Source organism: Protopterus annectens, chromosome 14.part0 (assembly GCF_019279795.1).
Source record: "Protopterus annectens isolate FY-2018-M chromosome 14.part0, PAN1.0, whole genome shotgun sequence".
Classification (NCBI taxonomy): domain Eukaryota; kingdom Metazoa; phylum Chordata; order Ceratodontiformes; family Protopteridae; genus Protopterus; species Protopterus annectens.
In genome coordinates this window covers 778,520,903-778,547,890 of record NC_056748.1, presented here as the reverse complement: position 1 = coordinate 778,547,890, position 26,988 = coordinate 778,520,903, and the positions used below count along the sequence as shown (strand labels likewise).

At 37.1% G+C, this 26,988-nt stretch overlaps 1 protein-coding gene across 1 annotated transcript in view; it reads left to right on the top strand.

Annotated features, from left to right (window-relative positions):
- CCHR14.PART0H10orf53 (chromosome chr14.part0 C10orf53 homolog) overlaps window positions 1–26,988 on the top strand; it is a 251,737-nt gene that overhangs the window by 150,275 nt on the left and 74,474 nt on the right. The window lies entirely within an intron of this gene.

Below are 26,988 nucleotides of genomic sequence, written 5' to 3'. Positions count from 1 at the left end.
AAAAAATAAAACAGTAGTTAAAAAATACATAAGTAAGTAAAACAACAAAGTTACAGACAGCCCATTCTCTAAGGGCTGGCAGAGATCATCCTCTCTCACACATGCTACCAGGGGTTTGTTGGTTCCCTTTCGCAACACACACACACATGCACACGCACACACAAACACACACACACACACACACACACACACACACACACACACACACACACACACACACACACACATACACACACAGTCTCTCTTTCATGCACACATTCACTCACACATGCAGACAGAAACACATACACAATCAACCCTCTCTCTCTCTCTTACTCTCATACACGCACACACTCACACATGCTTTATTTTTTTTGTTGTTTTATTTTACACTCAGTAAACAGCAAAAGCACTGCTTAGCAGGTGTAAAATAACAGCTTGCTCGCTCTCACTTTCGCCGACATGCATGCATACATACACACACACACACACACACACACACACACACACACACACACACACACACACACACACACGTATACCTTTTTTTTGTCTTCTTTTTTTTTGACATTTTATAGGTTCATAGGTTCATAGGATCATACTAGGCTATCTGCCCTAGGACATTTATAAGCCTAGCCAGAATGTGTTTGGCTTTCGCCACCCATTTTAAATTAATTTTGCTATGCCCTTTTTTGAGGTTAGTATACTGTGCCTCTGTCTAACAGTGACACAGAAGTGATACACAGGGTAAACCTACGATCTCCCATCCACTCATCAAGATTCCTCTTGAAGAGAGTCAGTGAGGGACTCTGCCTAACCTGGACTGGGATTTTATTCCAGAGTGAAGGGAGCCTCTGGGTTATGAATCTGTCCCTCCAGCATGTCCTATTTATTTCGGTGCTGAGGTTCAAGTCTCTCGAGCGTGTAGCTCGATGGGATTTGGATTTTCTGAGGTGCAGCATGTCCATTAATTCTGGGTTGGACATGGCTTTATACGTCAGGCACAGATTGCCTCTGAACAGGTGATATGCCACTGAGTAGAGCTGGAGTTTCTTTAACCGGGCAGCATATGGCATCTGTTTGAGCCCTTTGATCCTCTTGGTGAGGTACTTTTGGGGTCTTTCCAGTTGCTGCAGGTGTCTGGTAAGGTACATCCCAAAAGGGGCATTGTACTCAATTATGGGCCTGATGAGGGATGAGTAAAGAGGCACGATGACCTCCCCTGATCTAGATGTGAATCCCTTCATGATTAGGTGGGCTATATAAAATGTTTTTCTAACCACTTTGGCCACGTGGTTGTCAAATGAGAGATTGTTATCAACTTGGGTCCCCAGGTCCCCAATTACTTCTTCTGTACTTAATGGATTACCACCTATGTGGTAATTTGTGGGCACTTTGTTTTTGCCAAAAGGGATGACTATACACTTTTTGGCATTTAGCTTGAGGCCATGGCTCTGGCACCAGTTGTCTGTTTCTATGAGGCCCTTTTGGAGGATGCTTGTGTCGGCTGGAGAGTCGATTATGGCGCCCAGTTTGCAGTCATCTGCATACTTGGTCAGCCACAGTCCTTCCGTGTTGGCCTGTACCTCTGAGAAATATATACAGAACAAGAGAGGTCCCAGGACTGAGCCTTGTGGGACGCCACTTGTAACTGGTTTGGAGTCTGACATGGCTCCAGCTGCCGTGGAGCTCGGACTCAGAAAATGAAACAACCGCCATTATTTTATGTTTGCTAAAGAGCAAAAGCACTGTTTAACAAACATAAAATAATGGTGGTTGTTTAATTTTCTGAGTCCGAGCTCCACGGCAGCTTGATAAGCTTCCATGAAGCAGCAGACTCGTTTTTCGGTGAGCATTACTTGGACATTAATACCCTGCTGGAGAACGTTCGTTCTCCAATCAGGGTACTGATGTACAGTAAGCCCATTCTATAACATTATATAAATTGTTACCACTTCTGTTTATGTTCAAATAACTTATATGTGGAACTGCAACAGTTACTTGCTGCCAGAAATATTATGTTACTCCATGTCTTACCATTGTATAAGTGTTACAGTTCTGTTTATGTTTAAATGTCTTAATTGTGGAGCTTTTCTCCCTGGCCCTCCCCTGAAAATGGGCATTTTCCCAGTCAGACTTTCCTGGTAAACAAATATTAAAAAATAAATAAATAACTGCATCTAGGAAATGGTAGCAGGATACTAACTCCTAAGTCTTTATTGTGTTGATTTATTTATTTGCTAGAAGGTTGAGCAATGGCTTGGGCTGTACATTCAATAAAGAGCGAGTTTTTCTAGGACAAACAGCTGTGTAAAAAGAAAATAAATGTACTGAATTCATTTGGCAATAGGCGTGACCAACCTTATAAATAACCACGAGATTAGCACTACCACATTTGTAAGTATGGCCAGTGGAAAAAAGTGGGACTTCAAGGCACAGTTACATATTTTTATATAACATGAGTGACAGTTAGGGTTCATAAATGCTAATAGTGCAGAATCTTCTGTAACCTGTACTTGTCCTTCAAGTGCCTTGTGTTCTTTTTTTTTTTTTTTCTTCACCTGTTAATCACAAAAGCTTCTCTCGGTCTCCCTCTCAGGTACTTTCTCAGTCACGATGGGAGACGCAGTTAGAAGAGACACTCAGGATCTTAGGGTTATCAAGTCACCTGACTGGATCGTCTAATTGTGTCTCCCATCATGACGTGTGAAACAAAACAGAAAAATAAATACTTAAATGAAAATAAAGCCTCTGTGGGTTGAAATTGGAAAATATACCAGCAAATGAGGTGCGTTCTCAACTGTGTACTACTTTTGCTGCATTTTAACTGTTTCAGTTGAAATCAGAAAAAGCACATTTTTAACCAGCCTGTATGGCAGCTTATCAAAAATAAATAAATAAAGGAGGGCGCGCACCCCTATATGAAGGCCTAAATCTGCCACTGTGGGCGACTCTGCTGTGGCTACACATTCTGTATGGCTGTAGAGATGCCCTTGGCTGGGCAAAGCCTCTGGGTAAGACGCAGGTAAAGGCCCTTCACTCAGCCAAGATATGGAATCTGAATCTGGGATTAGTTTGCCTCCTAGGAGTCAGTCACTTTACATGGAGTCTCCCCAAAAAATAGTAAGAAAATCTTGTCTTCTCCTGTATCTATGTTATAGACAGGGAGATTTGCTGGAATTTGCTAAGGTACTTGCTTCTGGATTTCCCTTGCAAACTTCTTCTTCAGGCAAGAAAAGAAAGACAGACAGATCCAATATAATTTCCATCTGTTCAGTCTCCATGGTTTTAACTTTTCTTGTCATAAGAAGAATAAAGCTGCCAAGGAGTCTTTGAGTGTCAGACCATTTATTTCCATGAGACCTTCCAGGATTTTTAGTAGCTGAAGACACTATCCCATTAGATGAGGATAGATGGAAGAGACAAGGGACACAAATTTAAAGCTAGATCTGTGTTGTCCTCTTCCATCCTCCTCACTGTTCCCTCCCTCTGTCCCCCTGCCAAATTGTCATTTCCCCTTTTGGCTCCAGTATTACTACACAATACTTACCCAAACCCTTATCATATTACAGCTGTGGTCTGTATTCCATATGTGTGTGTTTTTGGTCTTCCCGATATATTTTCTCTAGTCTGCAGGCAAACGTGATCTGAGGCATTCTAATGGAAGAGGAGGAGATTATGGGTAAGAGGAGGAGCCTGAGCCGAGGATTCAAAGTCTGAAAGCTGCTGATGTCTGATCCATCCAGAGGATGGTTGAACCAAAAGAATCCTGAGAGCTACCATGTAAATCCAGGTTGTACTGGAATATAAATCTATGCACTTTGGACTAAGGAGCTGCTGCAGAGATATATTGATAGGATACCATCAGTTGAGGAGATGAAAAGGGATGTAACATTATGGCAAGTACATAACTTTCATTTCCCTCTCTTTCTGACTTTTGGTCAGAAGGAAAGGCATTACAAGGCATGTTTGTACTTCAGGAATTTTTTCTCAATTTGAACGTTTTGATAATGAGGAAATTACTGGGTCAGATTTCCTTCTGGAAGATTCATCTTTTTCTGAGATTTTATCTAGGATGAAAGAGGTGATTCAGTGAGAGTAGACTGTACTCCTATTCCACAGAAAATGTATGTATGATTTATTATAGTTGGATATGCCTGCACCTGTAGTTGTTTCTCCTGGTTTGCCTTCTTTAGAGAATGTTGTCTCACTGATTCTAGTTTGTTTGACAGTCTTCCTTCTGCCCCTCAGGAAGTCTTGACACATTATACAGGGTACCTCACTCTCATAAGTGCTTCATTTCTAACATTAAAACAAATATGGCAGTACTTTCCTTATCCAAAACTGCTTCTACTCAACAGACCTTTGCTTTTATCCCCATTATCTCTAACAAGCATTGGAAAACTTCAGTTAGGGTAGACTGTCTATTCTTCTGATACTTTAACTTTCAGGATTTTAAACTGTCAAGCTCATATATTAAAAGTTTTCACGTTTATCTTTTTAGAACATGCAAAAGGTAATAGTTAACTTTCCTTTTTCCGAGGTGAAAAATTTATTGAATGCATCTAATGTCTGTCTATCATGTTACTGACATGCTTTAAAGTGTGCATATGATACTGATCAGTCTTCCTCCTGAACTGCTGCTTCTTGGACAGTAGTTAGGAGATTGGCATGTCTTCTTTCTTAGAATCTTCCTGAAGATGTTAAAACTAAGATTGTAAATTCTCCCTTAAACAACAAAGTTCAGTTTGTCCCTCTTGCAGCTGAAGTACTCAAGAAGTGTGATGAACGGGGAAAGATGATCCAAGGGATGACTCAAGTTTTTCAGCCTACCTTCCTTCAGGCAAACATTTTCCCTTCCTCCTCAGCTTCCCCTTTCAAACTTAAACAACAAGGGGGATGACATACAGGATTTCATAAAGCAATATCAAAGATGTTCAAAGGAAAAAAATTAAACCCCTCAAAAAGTTCAAGGACATTCTTCTTAATCTATATGACTATTTTCCTTTTCAATCCAACCCCCACCCACACATACATATCCTCAGAAACCACCCTCTGAAGTTTTATCTTCCCTTGTGGCACCAGACTTTGACAGACAAAAAAGTTTAAAATGGCATTTAGCAGGGATACTCTGGGCAATGGGAATCCCTCCATTCCAGGGGATTCCTCTTTGCTGAGTGAGCAGTGTGTTCTCCTTTCCTCTTATTCTGTATCAAATTATTGCACATGGAGTAACAGAACCACTGCCTCCTGCCAGAATGGCAAAGGGTTTTATTCAAGGATATTTCTAGCATCAAAGATGGAAATATCCTGGGGCCCTGTGCTGGATCTTTTCTTTTGGAACCTTTTTGTCAAAATACAAAGTTCAAAAGAACCTATTCTCACTTCTCTAGATATCATGGTAAAGAAAGGCGTAAATGATGCTTGTCATCACATTCTTATTTGAAAGCACTTCAGGCATTTTTTAAGATTTGCTGTTATTTGCTTACATTACAAGAGCTTTGTCTTACCCTTTACGAATATCTTTAGAGCAGTGTAAAGGACAGGGAATCTAGTTCCAGTAATTGTTTAATGCAGAGTTTAAGGCATTCACATTTTTTCTATGTTTGGACAATTGTTTTATCTTTGCAAGCTGTTTTTCCAGCTGTTAAGAGTCTTTGGCAACTGCCAGGAATGTTGTCATACCACTAGAAATCTGGACAAAGCCATTAATAAAAGAGGGACAAAGGCCCAAAAATAGGGACAGTTTTTAAATAGTGCTCTTACAAACTTAGAAAGTTGACCGAATAACAGGTTTTGCATTAGCATGAATTTTCTGAAGGGTATGAAATCTGAAACTCAAATGTCTGTCATTATTTTCTAACTTCAGTCTTTAATGATTTGACAGTAATTTGCCAGAAAAGCACAATTTTATGAAAATGGGACCAAAAATATGAGGCAAAAATTTGGACAGTCTGTGAAAATCTGCACATTTGAGAGGTATGAATGTTGTACTCAGTCTGTTTTCAAATCATCTTTAAGAAATCTCATCCCTTCTTTCAGGGTTGTTTTTTTTTTCAGATGTGTGTTAGGTCCTGCCCTGTGAAGAGCATTTCTTCCTCCAGACAAAGTAGAGATGTTTCAATAGCTCTCCAAACAAAGCCAAGTATCTGCAAGGGACTTCCTCAAGATTTTAGGTTACACGGCATTGATAATTTGCATGCTTCCCCTGGCCAGAGTACACATGACAAAAATTCAGTGGTACCTCACCTCACTCTGAACTCCACATCTCCACACTATCTTTCAGATCCCTGTTTTGGGATTTACTAGAGAGATGATTTTCTGATGAGTAGACCAGATCACTCACAATCCTTGTCTCCCATTCTCCTTTCTGACCGCTCTCCTGCCACTACAATTATATCAAACCTGGATTGGGGACTGTTTTCTAAAGGGGTAAATGTACATGTTCTGTAGGACCCTCATGACAGACAGAAGCACAGATATGTTAGCAATGATCCATACTTTGCAAGCCTTAAATCATCTCTGGTCACCTGGACCTCTGAAAGTTTACATAAATAACACTACAGTGATGTGGTAACAGGGGGTACCAAATTATTCCCTCTTTGCAGACTTGTTATGATAGCCTGGAAGATATCAGTTCAGCTCAGTTAGTTCGACTTTGCAGGCTTCATATATTCTGTCAGAGCAAAATCTAATTGCAGGCAAGCTAAGCAGGAACTAAACAGACCATCACAAATGGAATCTTCATCCTAAGGTCTTCCAAGAATTGATCTAACTATGGAAAGAACTTCAAGCAGATATGTTTGCCTCCTCCCATAACAGACAGCTAAAGAAATTCTGCTCTCTGACTCCTTGCAAACCAGGCCTGGAAGACAGATACCTTCTCATTCCTATAGACAGGGATGTTCCTGTATGCTTTTCCACACTTTCCAGTGATATCCAGAGTTTTTCCTGAAAATACATTAGAACTCCCCCAAAATTGTGATGACTCCCTTTTGGCCCATGCAACAGTGGTTCTCTGTTCTGTTCAATCTGGCCAAGAGCAATTATCACAGGCTTTCCTATGGACTGGATTTGTTGACACAAGACAGGGGTTGTTTGATACACTCCATCCTGAAAACACTTCACCTAACTGCCTGGATGATAGAATATCAATATCTTTTTCTGAGAATGTGTAGCATGTACTAATGGAGGCAATAAATCTGTGACTGGAAAATCATACGTGGGCAAGTGGAGACTATTGTCTTGTTGGTGCCACTCTAAGAACCAGGACCTTCTTCATAACCATATGCCTTGGGTTCTTGATTTATGAGAGTTATTGTCCACTGGCCTTTCTTATTCCTCTGTGAAGCTTCATTTGTTGGTCATTTCTGCTTGTGTGCCCTTAGATACTCCCCTTTCTAATCATGCTCAATTTAAAACACTTTTTGAAAGGGGTGTTGCATGTCAGTCCAAGTAGAAAACAGGTTGCTTCTCCTTGAGATCTTAACTCTGAATGAAAAGCTTACACTTTTTCCATTTGAACCAGATCATCTGGCTACACTGAGGCATGGAAACTGTTTTACTCATTACTCTGACTTTTGCTAGGAAAGCTTCTGAGTTACAAGCACTTCTGTTGAGTTAATCCAACCTCCTCTTTCACAAGGATTGGGTCTCTTTAAGAACTAACCCTTCTATTATACCTAAAGTGGTCTTAGAGTTTACTTTGAGCCAAACTTTTAATCTACCTTTTTTCCTGATCCCCAAAACAAGAGAGAAGAGATTGTTCACACTCTGGATGTCTGCAAGCAGCTCTGTTACTACATAGACAAAACCCAAGCTTTCAAGAAAACTGACCAGCTGTTTGTCTTCTATGAAGGTAAGAGGCAAAAACAACCAGTGAAAAAACAGACAGTTTCCAGATGGCTGTCTAATGATATTGCTTTTTGTTATATCCATCATAATAAGCCACTTCCAGGCAAGGTTAGGGACCATCCACAATGGTTATGGCTTCTTCAGTGGCTTTCAAGAAAGGGATGAACTTGAAATATTTTAGATAGGCAGTAACTTGGTCCTCTGCACATAGTTTTACTACACTAAAAGCTGGATTCATTTTCCGTGTCCAAGACAAGCTTTGCTAGGATAATTTTCCAGGGATTCTTGAATTCTTAGCTTACTTCTCCTCCTCCCTTCTTAGTTACGTCATTTCTAAGCTATAGTAATGACCCAAATAGCTTAAGCTACTGCAATAGTGGCCTAAATGTTGAGCATAGTACAGTTGTATAAGTAAACGTACCATAACAGTAAATGTTTTAATAGATCACTGTTGCAGTAGTCACCCCTCCCTCCAACCCCTTTATTTTGGATGTTTTTGTTTTTTGTTTTCTTGTTTTGTTTTGCCAGGATGTGGATGGATACACCCTTGTGTATATAGTTTTACCATTGGGTTAGTTTATTAGCATTGTCCTTTCAGGTCTCTTTCCTCCATTGTATATGCAAAAAATTCTGTTTTTGAGCTCTGTCTTTTTATTGGAGCTCCCTCAAGCATGTGACAGTTACAGCACATGGAAGGAGCCCCTGAGCTTTAAAGGCTGTGTGGCCACTGGGGAAGACCCAAAATATCTTAGAATACTGCAACACTGACCTATTAGAACAGCTACTTGTTATGGGAAATTTACTTACATAACTATACTCTTCTTGTCTTCATGGATCACTGCTTCCATATTGCAGAGGATGGAAAGGAGGCAGGTGTGGTGGTCTTACATTATATTGACAGGTTCCATAAAGGAGTCAGGGCAACTTGAAGAATTATATGGACAGGTTCCATAAAGGAGTCAGGGCAACTTGAAGACAAATGTGAGTGAGCAAGGGGACTACTGCTTACTGTGGTTGAGTAACGGAACCAGATCTGAAGCATCAGTTTTGTAAACAGAAGCTATGCCTGCTGGGGGTCAGACAGAGAGCAGCACAAATAAAAATAAATGTAACAACCCAAATCCAGATCCTATCAGGCGAGTTGAAAAGCTCACCTGAGGAGGAATGTGAAAATGGGAGATCAGGAATAGTAGCTTTACAACACTGAGAAGAGCAACAGGGGAATTAAAATTGAGGATAGGGATGATAAAGAGATGACGTGGGCAGGGTAGGAGCTAGATATCAAGTAGGGGTAAAGAAAAAGCCATGCTCAGAAAACAGGGTAGGATCTATTCAGTTTCAGGGACTGAGGAAAGGAAATGTGGCAAGGAAATAGGAAAGAAGGATAAAAATGAGAGCCGTTTAAATATGGGCTGCAAAGAGGTGTTAACATCAAAATTGTGTAGTATTTACATAGCTGACATAACTGTTGGATTCAATTTTATATGTTAATTTGTGTGAAAAAAATCAATAAAATGCAATAAAGTAATTGTAAATAACACAGCTTGATAATGAAAACACTAAACAAATATGCCATGTAAGCAAGTTGAAAGCCTTGAAAGAACTGAGAGGTACTGCCAGTAAACTTGACCATGCTTAACCCGTCAAACCCATGAACCTGATGCAGAGATCTAAATAGTTAAAATCTTGTCAGTTTTACCAAGAGGAGGAGGGGAGATAGTTTGCAAAAAGGGAAATAGATGAGTTTTCAAATACTCTGACCGGAGCAAATGATTCAACATAATAATTGCAGCATCAGAAAAAAGTGCAAGAGTCAAGACATATAGAATCCCAGAGATACTGTTAGCCTGGAAGTACAAAAACAATGTTAACACATACAAGCTATTGAATCTCAATGCACCTGGAAAATCTCCAGTTCTATTAGTACTAAACGTAGACAGAACCATTTTCTTTTGTAATGATTTTGCAAACTCTAAATATTCAGTGTCTGATACCTATCCAATGTCCTAGGTAAAATGAACTGGCTGATACATTAGGAAAGTTGGGGTGTATTTTGACCCTCAATTTTATGAAGAGGTATTAGCAAATTTCCTCTGACAAAGGAAGCCAAGAGAATGTCTTTTTCCACCCTGACAATGTGCTTTATCAGAGGGTCCTTCATGGTGACCAAAATGGTACCTTCAGCATTCCACTGCATGATGGATAAAGTCTTGCAGCCCCATAGCCATTATGCTAATGCATACCTACATATGCTTCACCACTGTAAGCATCTGAAGCATCTGTTTCACAGATTCTCTGAAAAAAGAATATCTGCACAAGACATTTTTCTTTCAACTTCATCAGGAAACATATCTTGTGCACACATTCTTTTCTTCAGAGACTCTGTGAGACAGATGATTCAGATGTTTACATTCCAAAGTTTTGTTACAAATAGTAGAAAGAGAAGAACATCCTATTACCCAAGTAAGAAAATATATTCTGGCCACAAAATGGGTACTGGCTATATTGTAGTATTATTTGCTAAGCAGGACATTCGAAAAGACAAAACTGTAGGAAGGAATCAGTGGTTCAAGTTTACAGACTTTTAGGTTTGCTGTTGAATATCAGCAAGCAACATGGCAGGTCAATGCCAATAACTTCTCTAAGTGTCATGTCCTGACTTCTGTAATTTCTCAGCCATCTAGGTCTGAGCTGGGAAGGGGGGATGCTGTAATAAACCAAATAGTTTGTTTACAAGGGGCATATATTTCAGTACTGATCTGTTATTATAGGAAGCTCAGGCCATGAAAAACTAAGTAAATTTTTAAGGGATTGAAAGGGTGACTGATCAGCTGATATGAGCTCAGCCTAAGTGCTGCAACAGGGGAGTTGACATTCTCATTTACAATGGGGTTAATTTTAACATAGGGCAGAGACCACCACGTTGTCCCTGTTATTTAACTGTGCAGATTACAACCTGATGGAGTTCTGTTTAAGCTTTGTAAACACTTGTGGAAAATATTGGAACCTCCTGAAATTGCCTATGTGCTGGTATCCACAACTGGCATTCTCTGTGTTGCTCTGTGTGTTACATCTGGTCTGCAGTTCTGAAGACAGAGGTGGAACTGGAATAATTGATTTGTTTAATCTGCCTTTATAGGAAGGTAAAGTGCCTTTTTATATTCTTTTAAAACTGAAGTGAAACAGAGTGAACTGCTGCTGCATTTAATTAAAAGACTTTTCATTTAACATCACAAGAAGACAAAACTTTAAACGTAATTAAGAAATGCCATGAAGTCCAGCTTTTTGTTTGTTATTTGAGTTAAATAACTCTAGTTAAGTTCTAGTTAACAATCATTCAATAAAGATACATTTTTCTTGCTTTGAAAGTAAGGTCTGCATGTGCCTTGTTCAATAAATGAAAGCAAATTTGTCGCCAACATGCATATTCATCTATTTATAAATAGAAATTGGAAAATTTTAAAATGTAAAATATTTCAAATAATGGTGGAATACTTCTCTTTCAATTAAAAAGAGCAGACATAACATGGCAAAATGGTAAATAAAGGACACTAATAAGAAAGTGGACTATCAGGCTAGCATATCAAACAGGTAAAATATACTGATGTGTTATTTGAAAAAGAAGCTTTGATTTGCATAATAAAAATAAAAGACATTTTAAATATATGAATTAAATAAAAGTTAAACAAAGAACAACAGGTGGCAAGAACAAAAAAGTAAAGATGATGGGGGTCAATTATCTGAACTCATTTTCAAAACTTGGAAACAAGTTATTTCTACACTGTCAACTTTTTTTAAAATCTGAGTAACTTAGTAGGACTAAGGATATTTCACAAACATAATATGACCCATTAGAGCACCGTACTTTTTAAATTCACACACTGGAGCAATTTGTGAACTTGACATGCAAGAGGGCATACAGTTCTTTACTGCTCTTGTGATTGCATTCCAATTATTGCAATTTTATGAAATTTAAGTGTGAAATGTTCATACTTCAAATATCAGCAGTGCACTCTTAAGAATGTTTTTACAGAACATGTGACACAGCAGCACTGTTTTCTAAAAACACTGTTACAAATTGTATAGTAAAGCAGCACTTTATTCTAAGAACAATATTTTAGAATGTATGCCATGATAGCACTATATTCTAAGGACACTGATACAGACTGTATGGTAGAGCGGCACTGTAGTCTAACACTGTTACAAAATGTATAGTACAGCAGCACTATATTCTAAGAACACCATTAAAGAATGTGTGATACAGCAATGCTGTATTCAAAGGATACTATTACAGAATGTATGCCGCAATAGCATTGCATTCTAAGAACACTGTTACAGTCTATATGTTAGAGTAGCACTGTAATCCAAGAAAACAGTTACAGAATGTACAGTACAGCAGCACTTAACTGCAGGAGTACAGTTAAACATGCAGTACAGTGGCTCTGTACTTCAGTAACAAAGCTGAAAACGTGATACATTCTAACACCACTTGTTACAGACTGTATGGAAAAGCAGTACTGGGCTGGCGGAATACAGTAAACATGTAGTACCTTAGCACAGTACCCCCTAGAACAGTGTTATAAAATGTATGGCACAACAGAACACTGCAGGAATACAATTACTATGGATATAGACAGCAGCAGTGTACTCCAGAAAAGTGGAATAAAATCTGTATAGAGAAGCAACACACTCTGAGAATGCTAGAACACCTTTAAAGACTGTGTAAGAATGTGGTTATAAAAAGAATGGCACAGTAGCACAGTATTCTAAGTATACTATTACAGAATGTATGACAATAGCTCTGTGTTCTAAGAACACTGAGTTGCAGGGCCACAGTAAACATGTAATTCAAAAATGATGTATGGCACAGCAGCACTATATTCTACAAACACTCTGTTACAGGAACACAGTAAACAGAATACAAAACACGTCATTCTAGCAACATTGTTACTGAATGTACAATGCAGATACCCTGCAGAAACACAGTTAACTTACAGCAAAGAAGCAGTGCTATAATCTAACTCAGAATGTATGGTACAAGAGAGTTATAAAACATAGTACAGCAACATTGCACTCAGAATGCTGTTACACACTGTGTGACACACCAGTACTAAAGGAAAACAGTCTGAAGTACAACAGGAATTTATTTTAAGAACACTGCTACAGAATATATGATTTAGCAGTACTGGGTTTCAGGAGCACAGTAAACATATTATACAGCAACACTGTATCTAAGAATACTGTAACAGGATGGAATGCAGTTAACCAACATATAGTCAAGTAGCACTGTATTCTAAGATGACTGAATTAAATAGTAGTACTGGGTTGCTAGAACACAGAGAATGTATAGTACCATAACACAGTACCCTAAGAATAGTGTTACAAAATGTATAGCACAGCATAACATTGCGGATCAAAATTACTAAACATATAGACAAGCAGCACTGTAGTCTATGAAGAGTTTTGCAGAATGTGCATACACAGAGAAAGCTGCAGCAGTGCTGCATTCTAAGAAGCCTGTTACAGAATGTATGGCACATCAGCACTGCACTCCAAGAATGCAATTACATAGCGTATGGAACATCAGCAATATATTCTAACAACACTATAACAGAATGTATGGTGCAGTACTATTAAACTGCAGGAGTCCAGTTAAACATACAGTACAGCAGCACTGTACTGTAATAACACAGATAGAGGCAGTACATTCTACTTGTTACAAATGGAGTGGAAAACAGTAAATGTATAGTACCACAGCACAGTATGCTATAAACAGTTTTACAAAATGTATGGTACAGCAGAATAAAACTGTAGGAACATAGTTACTAAACTTACAGACCACTAGCACTCTAATCTAAGAATTATGTTCCAGAATGTTTATACAGCAGCATCACACAGCATGAACACACTTACAAAACATAGTACAGCAGCACAGCACTCTAAGAATGCTGTTGCATAATATCTGATACAGAAGCAGTACTGCAGAAATGCAGTAATAAGCACATACTACAACCACACTACATTCTAAGAACACTGTTACAGAATTTTATCACAGCAGTACAACACTGTGACAATCCAGCTACAATATATATAGTATAGCAGCAATACATTCCACAAATGCGGTTTCAGAATTATGGTACAGCACACTGCACTGCGTAAATACAGTTACAAACATGGTACAGAAGCAGTGCACTCAAATAATGTGTTACAAAATGTGCGATACAGTATCACTGCAGGAAAACAGTAAACATATAGTATAGCAGCAGTGCAGTCTAACAGTTACAGAATACATGGTACAGCTGTTACACTATGGAACTCAGTAAAAGTGGTACAACAGTAGTGCAGTTTAAGAAGACTGTTACAGAATGTACAGAGCATCAGTACTGGGCTGCAGAAACATAGTAAACATAATATAGCTGTACTGTACTCCAAGAATTCTGTTATAATGGAACACAGCTGCTAAATAGCTACACTAGTAGCACTATACTTCAAGAAGAGTGTTAAAGAAGGTATCATACAACATCATCAGACTGCATGAATCATGTTACAAAACATATAGCACAGCAGCAGTGCACTCTAAGTAGGAATACATTCAATAAGAATTTAATACAGGTACAGTGTACTCTATAAATAGTGTTATTGAATATATTGTAGTACAGTGGTGCAAGAACAAAGTAATTGTACTAGCAGTACAAGTTAAGAATGTTGTTGCAGAAACATCATATTCTAACAACACTGTTATTGAATATATCTGGTACAGAAGCAATGCATTGCAGGATCACAGTTAAGTAGGTAGCACAGCAACACAGTTACTTTACTACTACTTTTACAGTGGTACACACTAAAAATCATCATCTTCTTTCAGCTGTTCCCGTTAGGGGTCGCGACAGTGGATCATCTGTTTCCATTTCTTTCTGTCCTCTGTATCTTGCTCTGTCACACCAACCACCTGCATGTCCTCTCTCACCACATCCATAAACCGTATCTTAGGCCTTCCTCTTTTCCTGTTACCTGGTAGCTTCATCCTTAGCATATTTTTCCCAATATACTCAGCATCCCTCCTCAGCACATGTCCAAACCAACGTAATCTTGCCTCTCTGGCTTTGTCTCCAAACCTTCCGTACACACTAAGAATACTGTTATAAAATGCATGATACACTAGCACTGTAGAATCTTGGTTATTAAACAATGAGTAGATCGGCATTGTTATCTAGGAACTCTGCTGCAGAATTTGTGGTACAGCGGCATTGTAGGAACAGTTAGTAAACATAGTATAGCAGCACTGTACTCAAAGAACACTGTTATAGAAAATATGGTATAGCAGTACCAAACTACATGAATATATTTACCAAACATAGTACAGGAAAGGAAACGTATATTCTTTTGTCAGTGAGTTGCTTAAACTGATAGAGCTGCTTTCTGTTTTACCTGCTCCATTTTGTTTTCTGCTGTAAGAAATCTACTTGGACTGGTATTTCTGTTCTTTGTGACAGACACTTAAATTGCCTGGGTGCACATTTCACATTTTTTTCATTAGTTAATTTGTTTCTTGAGTTATACTTAAATACACAGAGAGAATCTGTGTCTGTCTTTTCTGATAAGACTCAAGCACCGTTAGTGAATCTCTGCTGGTTATTTTCCCTATCCAATCTCCCATTCCTTGATTGACTTTTTAAACTTGGTGATTTTAAGCTGCCCACTCTTACTATAAATTGAGCTTTATAAGCTCTTCCCTTTCTATGCTGCTGTTTATATCTTGAATTACTTTTTGCCTTTTCTTGCAGTCGTTTTTGAAAAAAAAAGTGCATTCTACCTCTCATTGTCTGTTCTACCGATGTACTTGCTCTGAATTCATTATCTAGTTAGCCGTTGGATACAGTAGTGCATTTTACATTCTGGCAAGCTTTGTTTTCTGTGTTTTTACATTAAGAGGTTACTGGGTTTTCCATGTAGTGGCAGTGGATGATAGCCTGGTCTGTATAGGTTGGGGAAACACACTAGAGATTCCTGAATGTAGTTTTATTGGCTGAAGGGCTTATTAAAATCAGTCTACCGTGTTTTTAGTGCCTTTATACATTCTGCACAATTGAGTGGCTTTTGGCTCATTTCTACAAAGCAAAGTACTTTTATAAGCTGTTTTTTAGAGTATACTGCTGTTATCTTGAATTACTTATTGCCTTTCTTTAAATTTGTTTGTGGTAGCATTTCACTCCGGACACTCTTTTACTGTGCTTTTAAATTAGGAAAACTGGAATTATTCATCTAGTGGCAATAGGTGTTTACCTGGCCTATCTGAGCTGGATAGCACACAAAAGGGTTCAAAGTGTAGTCATTGTATTGGTCAGAAGGCTCAGTAGTCAGTTTTCTGTATTTCCAGTACTGGTATAAATTTGGTACATTTGCACACACTTGCTTGTTGTGCCAGTGCCCATTATAGATGCAAAATTGTTTATTTTCATTATAATATGAACGTTTACTACACTATTTATTGTTTTCTGCACTTCTGTAAAGTTTAAAGTTTCATTTATAATCTGGAATAAGGGCTGCTGTTCTGCACTGAAATACACTGTATGCAGCACTCTTAGTCAGTATTAGGCATCTGTTTGAGGTTCCTTAACACTCGCCCTTTCTTTGAAGCAGGCTTCCAATTCACATTAAGCAGAGCCCTTCCCTGGCCCTCTTTAAATACAGTTTGGATCAATGAATGGGGCAAATTCACACCTGGGATAGTGCTTATGTCCCTTAAGGACAGGGGCAATCTGTAAGATACTCAATGCATAGGCAAATATCCCATGCCATCCTACTGGCTCTAGTAGCCATATTCCTGTATAATCAAGTTATATTGGATAGACTTGCAATGGCTCTTAAGCCATTAGTCCAGTAATCACCTATGAACCTATAGGAGCAGGACATAAAGAATGGTGTTACAAAATGTGTGTTACCACAGCACTGCAGCAGCAAAATTACAAATGTTATAGTTAAATGTTCACCAAGAATACAATTATTCAGATATCTCTCTTTTCCTGTACAGTATGGTTATCATTTTCCAGCAATACTCGTATGTTAAGCCTATACATGAAATTTCATATTCCATTGAAGAAAAATAAATATGATTAGATCTCAGATCATAACCAACTTATGTCAAGAAATTCACCTGGAGAACAGAGTGAAGTAAAGCTTAATAGGCGAGTCTCATCTTACATATCAAGAATATACAAGTAACTTATGTTCTGAGAATTAACTTTTCCCTAGTGTTATGTGATCTGTGTACTCAGGTTGATATCACTATGAACTTTGACCACCACATATCCACAGTAGTAAGGAAAACCTTCTGTGTGGCACATCTTATAAGTAAAGGCATCACCTCTAGATATAAGTATGTTATAATTCCATCATACTCACCCCTCATCAGACCAACAATTGAGGGGTGAGTATAATTCCATTATACTCACCCCTCATCAGACCAACAATTGAGTACAATGCTCCTTTTTGCATATACCTCATCATACACCTGCAACAGTTTGTGACCACAAAGGTTTCTCAGCAAGAAATTACAGGGTACCCAATACAAGTCGTACAAGTCTTGCATGGAAAGACTGAAAGCCTGGTCACTGGTCTGACAGAGACTGCCACTTCTCTGGGACAAGCTTCCAATTCACGTGAAACACTGTACCTCCCTGACCCTCTTCAAACAAGTTGCAAAGAGGTGACCTGTGCTTGGCTTACCAAGCAGTCTCTGACCCGGCCCTGATTGAAATGCTGCACATTCATAAATCAAACTGCACGAGGGTCACTCATTCCAGGGATATTAACCTAGCCTCTGACATGAGCAGGCCATGCTGGATACACAGTTATATCTCCCAGAGACTTCCACTTCTCTGGAACAAGTTTCCAGTTCACATGAAACACTGCATCTCCCTGACTCTCTTCAAACGCAACCTAGATCAATGGATGGATGACCGCAAATTCCCTCCTGGGGTGGCACCCATGTCCCTCCTGGACAGATGAAGTTGATATTAACTACCATAGACCCTTACCTCTGTGAACTTCACTCACCTATTGACAACTGGGGCAACTCAGGATAAATATGGTTAGGCTTGTAAGGGCTCTAGGACCGTTAGCATAGTAACCTTCTGTGAACCTATGAGAGACCCAGTTATAATTGTTTGTAGTACATTGAACTTTAGCTGCCCCGATGTAATACCAGTCTGAAGTGAATTACAACTTTGAAATCCGTAAAACACTTAACACTGCCTTAATGACAGCTGTCAGAAGTCAAGTGTCCCTCTAATGAGTGAATGGCTTTAAAAGCTGTTGGATACTTCAGTGTGTGTGTGTGTGTGTGTGTGTGTGTGTGTGTGTGTGTGTGTGTGTGTGTGTGTGCCTGCACCCGCGCCCGTGCATGTTTATGCATGTACATCAGCAAAGCATCTAAAAGCTTTCCAAAGCTCTGAAAATGCTTCTGATGCTGCTCTGTGTTCACAGCTGTTAATTCTCTAGAGCAAGACAAGACCAATGTGTTTAACAAAACTTTGTTTTACATCAGAAATTTGCTTAACAGTGTTCTATGCAATACATGGTTGTTACCTACCCTACAAAAGTTAAATCATGCAGTTTAGTGTATATAGTCTGCCATATATCTATATACCTGCTTCCATACTGCACGGGCTATGAGTGACAATTTAGACTGAAAATAACTGATTTAATACGTCATAATTCCTGTACTGCTTTACTCCAAGTACATCCTTTTTTGAAGGGGTGTTGCATTGTGCCACTGCCATTTAAAGCAATGGAGGTTTCCTCAGTGAAATTCTGTAGCTGGTATGAACATACCGTTTGCTTGATAATTACAAATAGCTTAACTTTTTACTGCTGATAACTGTTTGGTACTTTGAAATACAATACAAGCTGTATACAATATGTTGTTGAAAATAGTACACACAGCAGAGAGACAGTTCACATTTAGTTACGCTGCATTTGTAATACAGGACATTAAACAGTTTTCTTTCACTGTTAATAGCTGTTGCAGTTTGTGCTGTACATAAACACTGTAAATAATTGTCACAGTAGTTTGTGTAACCTGGAACAGCCACTCATTTTAATAATTTTAGGATATACATCAGAAACATTTTTTGTAAAACTCTACCATTATAATCATCACATAATGGAACCTGTGTTGCTATATTCACTGCACAGTGCACATCATTTTAACATTATCATGTAGCTGACGTAAGTAGACCTCATAGTATTAGCACTCTGTGGGGATCAATATGTATGTATTAAGAAAATGCAGAGTAAGTAAGTTAATTTAATCACTAAAAAACAATGCTATGAAGACACACATTTATATAGCATGTTCTGTAAGATAAGTCCATCTTCCTCTCAAATATATTGAGATCTATACAGTAGGAAATGTATTGCTGTGGTCATTTTTTAAAATTACTGACATTAGCAGCATGCATTTAACTTCCACGCTAACATCTTTATCCTTTCCAGATAAACTATTCAGTAGTGTTTGTGACGCCTGCGCATTGGCCCAGTAATCAAGGACCCTCAATCCTCACCACTAGCACCAGTGAGGGGCGTGTGCATTGGAGGGATAACAAGTACACACACAGTAAAGTACAATTTCCCTTAAGAGCGCACAGAGATCACCAGTCAGTCTGGGGCTGGTTTCTCCCTTTCTCTCCAGATCACCAATAAGACTCCCCACTGGCACAGCTATAGGGTCCAGATCTCAGCCGAGTAGTCAAACCAAAACTTCCAGTACCCTCGATATCCAACCAGTGCTTCGTGGCCCTGCCCATGTAGCTGACACACACACACTGAGATTTGGTTTATATACAAACACACAGACACTCCTGGGGAAGGCTGGCACAGGTTCTCCAGCTATGCACCCTCCTGCCAGGCTATAAGGTAGTAATCACTGCCACCAACTACTCTTATCAGCTACTAAAGGGTGACCAATTTCACTGTGTAATATTACTGTTATCCAAATAGTAAGTGTGACTGAGCAGCAAGACTGTTGGAGTGGCTTGGACAGTATCACCAAATATGTGCAATGTACTCTAAGAGCTGAAATTATCTCTACACAAAACAGCCACAGTTGAAAGGTTTAAAAATATTTAATAAATAATAAAAACACAAGACAATACTTATTATTCAACACAATGACATTGCAGAGTTCAGAAATCACAGGACATGTTTTAAAACAATACTGTAGGATAGTCTGACATAAATATAGAAAGACTAATCTGGCTAAATTCCTATCTAACGCTAAGAGAAATACTAAGTTCTAAATACTACTTACAGAGCAAAGCAAGTGCCTGGTGAGTTGTTATCAGCTTTAGACAAAACCTAATGCTCAATCTTTCTCTCTGAGAAAGTCTTAAATTGATGACACCCAGTATTGCTGAGTCATTTCACATTACATTATTTTTATCACTTTTCCTTTAGTTGCCAGGCTAAGAGAAACTCAAAATTTAACATTTCTATTTGATCTTGCAGCTGCCAGGAAACCACAGCAATAAAGGGCACTTTACATATAAAACCTAGTAATTAACTCTTGTCCTAAGACAACAGAAAGACTTTCTTAGTCCAGACATCATGTCTCCGAGCTTGAGATCAGTCACAAAATGCTTCACTTATCAGCATTCTTCCAGCAGGGTGCACTGTGGTTGCATTTTTGAAGCTCTGGACATAACACAATTTTCTTACATTTGTTACACAAGCCTGTGGATCATATTAATATTTACAATGACATATAATTATTTACAAAATTCTATCTAGCTAGGCTGGCAGCCTTCATAATGTTATCATATTACAGTATGTGGTTGTGATCAAGATAGAAGTTTAAGAGGCAAAAGTGTGAACCTGAAAACTCTGAAAAGGAATGCATAAGTGTTGCTTTATGTTAATTAAAATATTATAGTATCCCAAAATAATTCTCTTTACTCAAAAATCAAGGGATCTCAGAAGTAATACTAAGTTATCACTGGTAAGGGAAATACATAACTATTTTGGGGATGCAGAAGGTAAATCCCCCTACAAAAACACTTCAGGTGAAATTATCACAGGTTCTGATCGCCAGTGTTTTTACTTAAAGTAATGACTTGCATTTCTAAGTTTCTAGGGTCACATTTTCATTCCTCAAAGTTTTGTTATGCAGCTGGTATAATTACACATTTGTTTATTGCATGGCAATACACGTATACCATCTTAATACTAACACAAATATATACAATTGCCATTTATGAAACTCATCATGTTACTTGTAAGAAGCAACAGACAAAATGTTCTCAAGATTCCAAAGCCTATCTCCACTTTTATCCTCCATTTCCTTTCCATAATCCAGCCTAAACACTTAACAAAAATATTAATTTAAGTCCAGTATTGCACATAAACCTCTCAACTTGCCAAAATGTTGCCTTATTTTATTTTTTTTTATTTTACATTTGTTGACCGGGATAGTCCGACTGGATACATGTCCATTTTCAGCAGAGGCCCGAGGAGAAAAGCTCCAACATACATACAGAAAAAGTATTACATGAAAAGCACCATTTACCAACTTAATATGACAAGCAAGTTATACAGTCCAACAAATTGTAGAATTAACAACAGAATCAATTGACCAAACACCAATGAAAAGATGTAAAAGACGATCCCAATAAGTGCACTGTTTCCTCCATGTAAAAAGATTTATTGCGGACACACAAAAACACAAAATCCAAAATGCACGTAAAGAAAAGTTAAGCGCTTTCACTCACTATGTGAGCTTCATCAGAACACCGTTGTTCACTATAAATTCATTTAAATATACAAGTTTGGTGCCAAACAGACCTCCTCTATGACGTGTACTTAAAGGTACAAAATGTCACATAATATTCATGTTGTTCCTTTTTTTAAAAAAACAATATTATAACACTCCATAGGGAATGTGTATATATTTATATAAGATCTATATTGTATGTTTGAAAAGCATATCAAATAAAAAACATAGTATATAATACCTTATAAAATGACATTTGCAATGATATAAAATATATATGAGAAACACTATTGAATTATATATATATATATATATAAAAATATGTTGTATGTTAAAACATAATATTTAATCTACGATACAATGACACTGGTCTGCAGATTATCGCTCATAATTTTAAAACTAAATAAACGATCTCAAATGCTGCTGGGAGTCTAATAAAAATTTTTATGTTCAACTTTGAATATATTACATTCAACCTAGAATAACCTATGATATTCAACACATTCAACTGTAATTGCCCTATCCATAATAAATCGATGAAATGTAAAAATATATTTCACTAAATATATACATGATTAAAGCACATGTCTAAATGAATATGTGCCTATTACCTATCTGTTTTCCATTTCCAAAATTGGTTTACAAGAAATAAAATCATTTAAACCAGGTGGGTTAGTTGCATCCAAATACAGTTGCCACCATATTTCTTTGAAATTCAGCAGTTTCTTGGTGTCCCCTCCTTTCAGGTTAATGCATATGATATCTAATATAGCAAATTTAAATACATGGTCATTACCCATTTTTTCTACGTGTCTGGAAAGTACATTGGTAGCATCTTTTTTTGTTATGCTATAAGTATGGTCATATATACGCTTTCTAAAATTTCTTTCCATCTTACCAACATAAAAGCTTGTACATGCCCCACACGTTGCAATGTATATTACCATCTTTGTGTTACAGTTCCCCTTTTTTGGTCTAACCACTTGTTTGTAATCATTGTGAATACACATTTTATTCACTTCTAGAATGTGTTTGCATTGGTTACATGCACCACATTTTCTTGTGCCTTCCAAGAGAACCTTGTTGCTAATACTATTCATATTCTGCTTATTTTTCATATCTTCTCTGGGATTTTTTGTAAGATTTTCTTAATATTATCCCCCATCTTATACACTATTCCTGGTCTACTACCCACAATTTCTTTAACATTGGAATCAGAATATAACAAATACCAAAATTTGTTCACTATGTCTATTATTTTATCAGATAAGGGACTGTAACATAATATTAATACCCGTTGATATCCCAATGTTTCTATTGTGTTATTAGAATTAAAATTAGTTGTGTGGTTTATTATTCCTAAACCAAATAAGGGTTTGTATTTCTTGCCCCACTCATTGATAACATATGTCCCTACTTCATTCAACATTTTGAATGGGTATCCTCTGTCTTTGAATAACCCAGTTATATACTCAATTTCATCCTTCATTATTCTAAAATCAGATGTCATCCGAGAGGCACGAATACATTGGCCCTTGAATATATTTTGCTTTAACCTAATAGGATGACAGCTATCATAAGCTAAATAATCATTGGAAAATGTATTTTTCCTATAAATTTTGGATTTCAATTCACCTTTGTCTTTATATATATAAGTATCAAGGTAGGCTATACCTTCACAACTATGTAAATAAGTGAATTTTAAATATTCACTTATTTACTTATTATTTTGTTGTTCAAAAATTCAATGAAACTATTCAGTTCATCATTGGTCCCACCCCATATTAAATGTATGTCATCCAAAAATCTTGAATAATGGAGAATAAACTTGTACCACGAGCTGGGAAACAGTGTTGTTTCTTCCCAGTCAAGCATTACCATGTTGGCAAATATGGGGGCACACGCCGCCCCCATTGCCACACCTTTGGTCTGCCTAAAGTGTTCTCCTTCGAAATAGATAAAATTATTTTTCAAGACCAAAGACATACATTCAGTTATAAGGCAAATCTCATCACATTCCAATTCAGAGTGTTTGCGGATACTGTTGGCAAATGCATCTAATCCTGCTTGTTTAGGGATGCATGAAAATAGGTCAATTACGTCTATTGTAACGAAACAATTTTCATCCTTCCAATAAGTTGAAGGATACATACTCAAAAATTCCCACGAGTCTTTAACCATATGTGGGATTTTTTTATAAACATGTTTTAACAGAATATCAATATATTTACCTATGGGGTATGTCTTTGCTCGACTACCTGACACAATTGGTCTAAATGGGGGGGTTATTAACATTTTTATGTATCTTAGGTATTCCTATCAGGGTAGCCATTATAGGAAATTTTACTCTGAGATAATCATGTGTTTCTCCAGATATCCTCTCATCTATTAAAAATTCTTCCAAGTATGAATCAATTCTCTGATATGCGATATTTACTTTGTTTATAGAAATAGTCTCATAATTGCCTGATGTATGCAATATATCATACATTTTCATGGTGTATTGCATCTTATCATATATGACCACCCCTCCCCCTTTGTCAGGTTTCATCACCCTGATTTGAGTATTTGTCCTTAATGCATCTAAAGTTTCCTTCTCTTGTTTAGTTAGGTTATTTAAAAAATTGTTGTTCTTCTGTTTGTAGTATGTATTATGAATTTCTTTTGTTACCACCTTCTCAAATATTTCTACTCTAGGATAATATGGTGGAATAAATGTACTTTTGGTTTTTAAACTAATTTTCTTGGTCTCTTTAATCTCATCCCTATAATTTGATTTGGACATGGTAGACTTATTGTTAAAAAATATAGCTAAATTAATCTTTCTAGCATATTTTTTTATTTCACATAAGCAGTCAACTAAATTAAAGCAAGGGTTGGGAATGTATTTCATACCCTTGCCTAATAAATCAAAATGACTACTATTGATGTCTATACTGGAAAAATTGTATATGGTGAAATTATCACGTGTGTACACATTCTCTTTTACTAAGATTTCTTTAGTTTGTGTATTGGAAACTTTGACTTTTTTTGTTGTTATCTCTAATTCTCCACCCATTATCTGTAGTTGTTCCTTCCGTACCTTGTCTGTTGATTCCAGTTTGGATTCCAATGGGGTTGGGTGTATTTCTCTTTTCCCCCCTGAAAATGGGCTTGATATTTGTCAGACAAAGTACTACTATGAACATCTTTAACTTCATATGTCTTATACGTTCGTTCCTGTTCACCCTTATATTTAGACCAAACATAAGCTTCACCATTTTTATATTGTTGTACATCCCTAGTCATTTTCTTCTTTTTCCTCTCTCCAATATTAGTTATCCATGTCTCAGCTGTAGTGAATTGTTTACTGTATAGATTCTCCCATTCCGTAAATAATAAGTCACTGGTAATTTGAGAATCTAATGTTTCTACTTCTTGAATCAGTTTAATTAATTTCTCATCAGAGTATTTGATGAGAATATTCATGTATTTTAACCCACATTCATCACAAAATTCATTCAATTCTGTTATACCATTCTCTTCTAATATAATTCCCATAGGCTTTTTAAAAAATCGTAATCCTTGGGGAACTATTTTCATTTCAATGCATTTGTGTAAGTAAGCATTGTCAATTTTTAATCCATTAATTTGTTTCAGTTTTTTGCCAAATGCATATATCATCTCCTTTAAACTTCCTAATGGTTTATTAACTGTATTGTATTGCCCTTTGTTTGCAGCACCAGTATCTATATTAAAACATGTATTTAAAAATTTATTAAGGTTCACATCTTGAATACCCTTAGTACATTTACCTGAAAACTTTTCTTTAACAGGATGTACAATTACATCGTTCTTTTTAACCATAGTGTTTGTGGCTGCTGTAGAATATGTTTTAGAAGGAAGTAACCTTTTGGGTTTAGTCCCAATACGTTTGGCTTCTTCCTCTATTTCATAAATTGAAAAATCAAAAGTCAAATCAGGTAAATTAATTTTGCTGTTATTAAATGTCTCATTAATGTCCAATTCATGACAAGTGTCTTTAATTAAATGATGCACCCCAGAACTTTGTCCATTGGGAATAGAGAAACTGTTTTCCATAGTATCAAACACTTTATGAGGTCCTTTAGATGCCTTGGCGTCGTAAGCATACAAAATATTTTTATATATATATATATATATAAAATTCAATAGTGTTTCTCATATATATTTTATATCATTGCAAATGTCATTTTATAAGGTATTATATACTATGTTTTTTATTTGATATGCTTTTCAAACATACAATATAGATCTTATATAAATATATACACATTCCCTATGGAGTGTTATAATATTGTTTTTTAAAAAAAGGAACAACATGAATATTATGTGACATTTTGTACCTTTAAGTACACGTCATAGAGGAGGTCTGTTTGGCGCCAAACTTGTATATTTAAATGAATTTATAGTGAACAACGGTGTTCTGATGAAGCTCACATAGTGAGTGAAAGCGCTTAACTTTTCTTTACGTGCATTTTGGATTTTGTGTTTTTGTGTGTCCGCAATAAATCTTTTTACACGGAGGAAACACCGCACTTATTGGGATCGTCTTTTACAAATTGTAGAATTAGATGAGGCTATAAACAAGCAAAATTCTGACTCAGCTAAAGTTGCAAAGAAATATTTTTAACACACAATTTTAAAGCAGGGAGCTAACCAGAACTAGAGCAAGGACACAACCAGTGTAATTTGAGATACAGTTTGAGACTTGTTTTTGAATTGGGCAAAGGAAGGTTCTAGAGTAAGGTCAGCAGGGATGGAATTCCAAGTTTTACCAACAGAGTTTGCAAACAGAGTTTTACCGGCTGAGTTATTGGATTTGATTATATTTTTGGTCTGTTCTGCATATTTTTTTCTTTTTTGGCAAGTTACTGAGGACTGAAGTCACTGAATAATTATCGAGTTTTAGTCATAACCTTCAGAAAATGCATGCTAATGCAAAACATGTTACTCTAGCAACTTGCTAAATGTATAAGAACACTATTTAAAATGTGTTCCTGGGTTTAGGCCTTTGTCCCAGCCCCCCACAAATTTTGGCTTTGTCCAGAATTCTTACCTTGAGAGGTTGAGAGGTATTTCTGCACATCAGAAAAGGATGTCAAATTCAATGCCCCTTAACCATTAATGATTTACAGTGGAAACAATAATCTACTCTTTCCTTCCTTTGCTCCATTTTCAGTCCAAGGTATAAGATATGTCAGGAAAAACTGAACACAAGATGATGGATGCTGTAAAACACACTAAATAAAGTAAAACCTATTAAGATCTCAAAGTAAATGAAATGTCAGTCCGCAACCTTCTGAGAAAAAATAGATCTCCTATTAAATGGCTTCTCAAGTCTAAAAATGCAAAGCCTAGGTATGCAT